Here is an 8,576-nt window from a genome sequence, read left to right as displayed (position 1 = left end):
GCTAGCTCTCCCCCCTCTCTTAAAGGGACAGGGTGACCCTGTTGGCTGGGTCTACCCTTGGGAACAGACACAGGGCCACGCCCCTTCCTGGACTCTGCCAGCCCTCCCTGTTCCTCCCTCACCCACCCCCACCCCATCCCCATCCCACAGTTGTGTCGCCATTTGGAAATGGGGGAGGGGGTTAACCAGAGCTGCACCCTTTATTGAGGGAACCCCATGGAAGCCAGTCCCCCCCGACGGACTCCCCCAGACTGGAAGACCTAGATCCTCGGTCAACGGACTGTTCCCTTGGAAGGCGCTCTGCAGGGCTGGAGGGAGGTTTGGTGCTGGTGTTGGGGGGCACTAGTGTCTTAAGAGGCAGCAAACACCTAGTAGCTCTGCTTCCAGCTCTGCTACTGACCTTGGACAAGGCACTGAGCTCTTCTGGGACAGTCTCCTGGCTTGTCAACTGAGGTGGCTGGGCCAGCCAACCCCGGCTTCCTTTCAGCCCTCCGTCTTAATGGGAAGATCCTGACCGTGTTACAGAGAACAGAAAACACATGCCCAGCAAACTCCACGTAGAAAAACATTTAGGTATCAAGAGTGGCTGCCTTTGGTAGTTAAATAAGAGCTTTTCCTTCCTGCTTTCTATAATTTCCAGACTTACTGTAACGAGTATGTTATTTATAGTGTGGGAAGTAGAGAGAAAGGCTTATTTCTCCCACCAGTCTCTGAATTGGATCACCTTTTATGGTTCTGTGTGGCAGGAGAAGCTGTCCCTTGGAATGACCCATGGTGACCTGAGCAGCCGGGGAGGGGACCCTCTGCCTTTCTAGGAGTTGGCTCAACCCGCATGTGGTTCCCCTCCTTCACGGATGCCAAGCTGTGGGCCAGGCCCTGTGCAGAGCATGTCACACAAGAGAGAGGACTGGACAGCCTGGGTGGGAGGGCAGCTGAACCCCAAAGACTCACTTGCCCACAGTCACACAGCCTGTAAAGAGCAGGTCGCGGCCCTGTATCTGACCCTACAGGTTCGTACTCTTAAGCCCGTCATGGAACTCTCCTCCATCCAGCCTGGCTGGCCTTCCCAGGTGGTGTCCCAGGGCCTGGCAGTCCGCGGGGTGTTGGCTGGGCTGATGGGCACAGATACTGGAGGCAGGCCATGCCCACCCCTTCCTGAGCAGGAAGGGTACCAGGACTCACTTGCTCAGTGACATTTCCTCTCTGCTCCAGCCATGGGGCCTGTGTAGTTTTCCATGTTGATAGGGCCCCGGGCCTGGTTTCAGGAAGGGGTGGGAGAGGTGCCCTCCATCCACCCTGGCTCAGGGGCCCAGCCCAGCCTGGAAAAATCCCCAGTCTATACTCTCTTTACCCTCCTGCAGGACTGATTCCCTTGGGAGTGGGCCTGGGTGGGGAGACACGGCCCTGAATGAAGTCCAGTGGAAACCACAGGCAGGGGCCCAATATTCCCAAAACAGGAAGGGGGTGGTGGGGACACTGCAGACCTCCCCAGCCCCGACCTCCTCCTGTGTCTGGCAAAGCTGCTTTCCAACCCCTGACCTCCATCCACAGCCGTGGAGGCTCAGGGGCACACCTCATCTCCCCTGACCATCCAGGAATGGTCCCTGCCCTGTCCCCATGTTCCCTGATGGGGCGGGCCACTGGCTCAGCCTGGAAAAACCCCATCAGACCTGTCTGTCTGCAGGGAGTAGAAGGCGTCAGAGGTGCTGGGCTGGGGTAGGGCAGGAGGTGGAGAGCCTATGGTCACCCTGTGGTGTCCCCAGCCCCTGATGCCATGGGGCCAGACACAGGAGACTATGCAATCTCGGGGGCCCATCCTCCTTCCCAGATAGCACAGTCCAGCCTGGGAGGAGGTGTCGCTGATGCTGAGCAGGGCTGGCGCCACGTGGCTCCATTCCTGGCCACACTTGAGGTCCAGGGCTGGGCTGGGAGGCCCGTCCTACCGTGGTGCACAGTCTCTGTCACAGACACTTCGCCCTACCCCATCTGGCTGGCGTGGAGCCACTTCCCAAGTCTGTCACACATGGGCGGACATACGTATGCAAGCTTGTAATTGTTTGCACCCAGTAAGTGACATCATCGGGACACAACTGTTTTTCCTCTTTTCTGCGTCCCTCTAAATGTTCAGGTCTTTATAGAAATGTTGCCTTTTAGTGCGGCATTCACTAGCCACCCTCACTGGAATTTAAGCCCCTACTTCCTATCCCTTTTCTCAGCTTTCGTTTCTTTGCACTGTTTGCTACATAACATACTTTTTCTTATTTATCCTGCATAACATCCATCTCTCCTATTAGCATGTAAGCTCCATGACGGCAGGGGTTTTTGGTGTTTTATTCACCGTCCTGTCTCCAGCACCTAGAACAGTTCCTGGCATGTGGTAGATGCTCAATAAATATTTGTCAGGTGGATGAATGAATGAAGTGGGGTGGGTGCAGATCTTCTTTGCCTCAAGAGGATGAGAACGCCAGTGGGTCCCATGCCTTAGTTGCTTATTCTGGTGTCCTCTAGAGCTTGTGATCCCTGAAGTGATTCTCCTGTCCCCAGCTCAGCCTGCATGTGAAAGATGAGGGTGAGAGCAGAGGTGGGCATGGTTGATTCTTCTGGGTGACTTCTAGTCCTCTGCAGCCCCTCCCCCCACACCTGGCCACACAGTTCCTGACCCTTCAAAGGCTCCCCCAAGCCTGCAAACCCTGCAGACCTGACCCTTCTGCTCCCTGGTCGCCCTTGCACATCTCACTTTGGCCCTGGCCCTCAGCCTTAACTGGGACCGGCTTGGCAGTCAGGCCCTCCTTCATTCCTTGGCTCTATTGAAGACTAGGTTTAGCTGTAACAGCAAACATACTAAACAAAGAAACAAGGATGTGTCTTGTTTGTAAAATCCCAGGAAGCTACTAGTGACCGACCTTCTTGCATACCATTGGCCAGGATGACCTTCTACAAGAAAGGCTGGGAAATGTAGTCTTTCTTCTAGGTGGCCTTGCACCCAAGAAAGGAGAATTTTTTAGCCTTCGTTGTCACAAACCTGTGTCTGGTATTGGCCCTCCACGCTGACTCAGGGAGTCAGAGAAACACAGCCCCCACCAGCTCCTCCCGTGCAGTCTCTCTCCTAGGAAGAGGGAAGCCTTTTCAGTCTTGCTTGTCCTCTTGTCCCCAGGCCCTTCCAAACCCCTGCCCCTCTGGGCCTTCCTTCATGTGTCTCTGTCCAGTCTCATCCCTTCTTTCTTGTTCTTGAGCAGAGAAGCCATTACTGCCAACTGGAGGCCCCCACCTGGTCTCTTCCCCATTCCCCCCATTTCTAGGTTGTGCATGGAGCAACTTTGCTCAGAAAGGACAATAACTGGGCCTGATGGTGCCTGGGACCTGCAGGTGGCCTCATCTGAGTGGCCAAGGGGCTGAGAGCCTCTCTCTTTATTTGCTCAAAGCCCAGAGTGAACGGACAGATGAGGGAAACTGCTGGGAGAGTGGGGTGGGCAAAGAGTAGGGGTCTGAGTTATAAAGAAGCATCTTTCAAAGTCCCTTTCCCCTTCTGCCTGGCCGCTGTTTGTTAAGTGCCAGCTGGTACAAGCAACCACAGTCACTTCCAGCAGCCTTGGGTCCTCAACCTTCTCTCTGTCACCCCAGGGGCAGAAGTGGCATCAGATGAACTCAAGATCAGTGGAAGGGCACACCACAGTAACTCCCCCCTGAAAGCAATACTCTCGGGTCCTAGGGACCACCCTTGGCCAGGCCCTGGAAGGTCACAGAAAGTTACTAGAGGCAGAAGCCAAAGACACCTATGGGGTGGGCTTCCTTTCCTCCAGCCAAAATAACACGTACATCTTTTTGCATTCATCAGGATGTATTGGGCCACCTTGAGGCCAGTGAAGATGCTGTCTTACTAAAAGGAACAAATCTGACTCCAGGAAGTACTGAGGACAAAGGTAAGAGGAGTTGCAAAATGATACAACTGCTTTGAAAAAGTTTGGTAGTTTCTTAGAAAGGTAACCATGTTGAGGCATTTACCCATGAGAAATGAGAAAATGTGTCTATTAAAAAATGCATGCTAATGTTCCTAACAGCTTTATCTACAATAGGTCCAAACTGGAAATAACCCAATGTCCATCAACAGGTGAAAAGATAAACAATCCATACAATGGAATAATATTCAGCAATTAAAAAAAAAAGGGAACTGTTGATACAGGCAACATGGGTGAATTTCAAAAACATAATGCCAAATGGAAGAAGCCAGATGTAAAAACATACATACTGTGTGATTCCATTTATATGAAGTTTTAGAATAGGTAAAACTAACCTAGAATGGTGGGCATCAGATCCGTGTTTGTCTGGGGTCTGGGGTTAAAGAGACACATGAGAACTTTTGGGGGTGATGGAAATATTTCATCATGGTGATTCTGCAGGAATATACATTTGTCAGAAGTCATCAGCCTGTACACTTAAAATGGGTACATTTTATGTCTGTAAATTGTGCCTCAATAAAGTTGCTTTAAAAAGAAAAAAAGTAATGGTCTGCACTGCAGACCAACACTTTCTGAGGAGGTGATGAGAGTAAGACTTCCTTTGGCATCCTTTCACGTTTCTCTCTCTCCACCTCCCTGGGCAAGCCCCTTTCCTCCTCTTTCTTCCCTGTCTTTGTTAGATAGGACAAGAATCTCAAGGTCTGGGCTGTTCCTACTAAATGCTATTCTTGCTGAATGTTAAAATGTAGCACAGTATTTTGCAGACCAGCTGTAAACAAGACCTCAACCAGTAAGTGTAGGCAACTGCCAAGAAGTCAATGGGCAATTGACTAAGTAAATAGTGTATAGTTTTCAAGAACAACTTGACACCTGCTTCAGAGATGTTACTATCAGGAGTTACAACTTCCAGCCTTATGCAAATCAGCTGGTGGGCTGCCCTTTAAATCAGCTGTGGATGTTTTTTTTTTTTTTGTATGGGGGTTGTATAAACAGAAAAGTTAAGACTACAAGGCTCTTCAGAAGATGCTGTAATGGATGTGATCATCTCTTTAGTCATGCCAACAGCACCCAATTTGATGTGGTTGACGGATATTGTGAAGGTGTTTCTGGGTTGAATGCTAGCCACAGCTCAGCAGCTTTGCAACCTGTTTCCCCAGGTAAATTGTCACTACTGAGAACACCTATCAGTAGGTCAGGTGGCGGCTGTATGAAAGCTTTCTGGTAGGTCCCAGAAGTGAAATTGTGCCCACTAATCTTTTAGCATCTTAATTCCTTACAGCTGAAGAGATAGGCAAAACTCAACAATTCTCTGTATGTTATTTTCTATTAAATATTTCTGACATTGTTGCAACATATCTATCTACATGTAGGAAGTGCATGGTTTCATAAAACTGTCCTACAGGGCTGCTGTTTATTGCCAGCATCCTGTGTGGGCATGTTATTCTGACATAAGGCAATGCGGGGACGCCAACATTCCCTGGGTGTGAATGTATCCACTGTCACCAGTTCACTCACGAACATGGCCTGAAATAAGAACTACGCATTGCCGAGAACCACCTTATGACAAGGGAGTTCGATGCCTTCAGCAGCAAACACTATGCCAGTGAGGAACTGCTCCTTGTTAAAGTTTTAACTGGTCCAGCAAAGACACAGCATATTAGTATGACTGTATCCTGTTCCTATCTTTAGGACCAGATTGGGAAAATTAGTGTTTCAAATGAAAGGGGATCAAGCGAAGGATTCCTAAGAAAAAAAGAAACCCCAGGTGAACTTATTTGCAGCTTTCAGAACCGAGGCTGGTGTATCTACTATCCTAGGGGATCCTGGGTTCTTTGGGTACCACAGTGGACCTGGGAGTTTTTATTAATTCGGGTTCCCCAGAAAAACAGAACCAATAGGATATATAGTAAGTCCTCACTTGACGTTGATGACAGGTGGAATAATTCAGCCCAAGTCTGAAGGCCTGAAAACCAGGTTGGTGATGTAAATCTGAGTCCCAAGGTCCAAGAGCCAGGAGCGCCAGTGTCCAAAGGCAGAAAGTTGGATGTCTCAGCTTAGAAATAGCAAATTCGCCCTTCCTCTACCTTCTTCTATTCAGGTTCTCACCAGGTTGGATGATGCCCACCCGCACTGATGAGGGTAATCTCTGTCCAGTTTATTGATTCCAACATTAATTCCTTCTGGAGACACCGTCACAGACACACTCAGAAATATTTTACTAGCTATCTGGGTATCCTTTAGCCCAGTCAAGTTGGCACATACACCTAACCATCACTGAGTTTTTCAAACCAGCCTGCAGACATCTGCTCGGATGTGCCATGGTGCAGCACGTGAGTGGATGAGAAAAACACCTGGTGTGGTACCTGTTCAGCATCACATTAAAACTAGAACCAGTTATATTAATAACCAGAAAAATTATAGTTATTTTCATTTTGAAAGAAAACATGTATCATTTATTATTTTTCTAAACTATAGGAAAATACAAATAAAAATTAAATCTCATTATCCAGAGAAAATCAGCGAACATTTTGCCACCAACAGGCCTTCCAATGCATATAACGTTGGTTCTCATATATTAGTGTGCATCAGAATTTAACTGCAGTGCTTGTGAATATAAGTGCTTTCCAGACAGTTCTAAGGTGAGCCCAATAACTTGAATTTCTAACAAGCTGTCAGGTCATGCTGATACTGCTGGCCCAGGGACCACACACAGAGGTACTGGTATGTAGTTTACACCTTTGCTGTTCCAAGTAGGGTCTCCAACCATCAGCACTGACATCAGTTAGGAGCCCATTATTAATAGTCTCCAGCCCCACCCCAGACCTACTAAATCACTGAATCAGAATCTGCAGTGTAACAAGATCCCTAAGTATGAGAAGCACTGGTTTATATTTGAGCCTCGTACTGTCTAAAAAATAGCTTTTCTTCCCTACTTTATTACAATGTAACAATAAAATGCACCATTTTATAATGTAATTCAATGAGTTTTGACAAATTGTATAGGATAGTTTTGTATCTCCCCCTCAGCCACCCAACACAACTTCTCTGTACTATTAAATGTTCTGGGAAAACATGATTTTTGTTTTGTTTTAATGGATTTTAGAGAAAGAGGGAAGGAAACATCAATTCACTGTTCCACCCATCCACACTCATTGGTTGAATCTTGCATGTGTTGATTGGGGATCGAACCTGCAACCCTGGTGCATCAGGACGATGCTCCAACCGAGTAAGTTACGCAGCCAGGGCAAAACATGACTTTTAATGGCTATATACTACATGGTAAGGTTGTACTACTAGTCTAACCAATTCAGGACATCTTTGCTGTTCCTAGTTTTTCACCGGTATAAAGAATGCTTCAGTGAATACTTTTGGACACATACTTTTTGCTTCTCTATTTTCAGAATAGTTTTCCAAAAGTGGAATTACTGAGGAAAGGGATACTGGGCAGGCAAAACACAGCATATTATGACTGTATTCTATTGCACTTGAAGAGAAAGTTAATGAGTTAGTCCCATTGCAGCAAAACAAACCTTTCAACTAATACAATTTTTGAATCCCATATTTTCTCAATAACCATTTTTTTGGGACTTATAATTGATATATCTACCTATCTAAGCCATGTTTCACATGTGTAGGAAATAACTACATTCTATAAAGGGCCTAAATGTGTGTAACTACTGTTTATTAGCACTAACATTTTTATCTCCTAGAATGCCAGTATCTTAAGGAATGAAGAGTCAGGAATATATTTACTTGAAGTCTTCTTAGCAAGTACTTTACTGATCAGGAGTAAATTTCTACTTTCAAAAGGGAAATGTTTCTGAAGAGGGTTTATTTCTCTTTCTAAAGAGGGTGTATGTGCTTTTTCTCCCACTATTTATTTTATAAACAGATGCATACTTACCAAAAACAGGGATTTCACCTTTGATTTGTAACATGCTTTCTTTACTCAGTATACATGATCATTCTTAAGGAGTACCTGGTATTCCTCATTTTACTATAATTTAAACTAATTGTTTTACTAAATGTCTCCTGTTTGAACATTTAGGTTACATTCAATTTTTTTATTACATAAGTTTCAATAAACATCTTTGTAGATGGCTTTTGGGAGATAATTGTAGATTTACACATAGTTAATGTGAGATTAAAGTTAATCTCATTTCTCTTGTGAGAAATGAGATCCCTTCTACACTTTGCCTATGGTAGCATTTTGCAAAACTGTCATAACAAGGATATTGATATTTCCTGTGTTACCAGAACTGCATTTGTGTATCTTTACTTAGCTTTTTACACATGTCCAATTCTGCTCTTGAACTGAATTTCTTAAAGTGAGAGTCTAGGACAAAGAGCTTGGCCTTTTTGTCCTGGTTCTGACGAAAGAACTAATTTTTCCATTTTTTTGTCAACAGTACCCTTGGGGATATGTTTAGGTCATCCCTCTGTAACTCAAGATTACTTTTCTCCTAGTACCTTTTAAAATAGTTTTATTTTTGGTATTTAAAGATTTAGTCTATTGGAACTTAACTTTGGTGTAAGATGTGAGGAGGGGTTGGATTTACCTAAAGTTTCTTTGTTTTTTCAATTAGCCAGTGTCCCAATATAACTTACTGATATCAAGTA

The sequence above is a fragment of the Desmodus rotundus genome, unplaced genomic scaffold (genome assembly GCF_022682495.2).
Source record: "Desmodus rotundus isolate HL8 unplaced genomic scaffold, HLdesRot8A.1 manual_scaffold_305, whole genome shotgun sequence".
Lineage (NCBI taxonomy): Eukaryota > Metazoa > Chordata > Mammalia > Chiroptera > Phyllostomidae > Desmodus > Desmodus rotundus.
The sequence above is the reverse complement of the archived record's forward strand: the minus strand, read 5'-3'. Positions refer to the sequence as shown.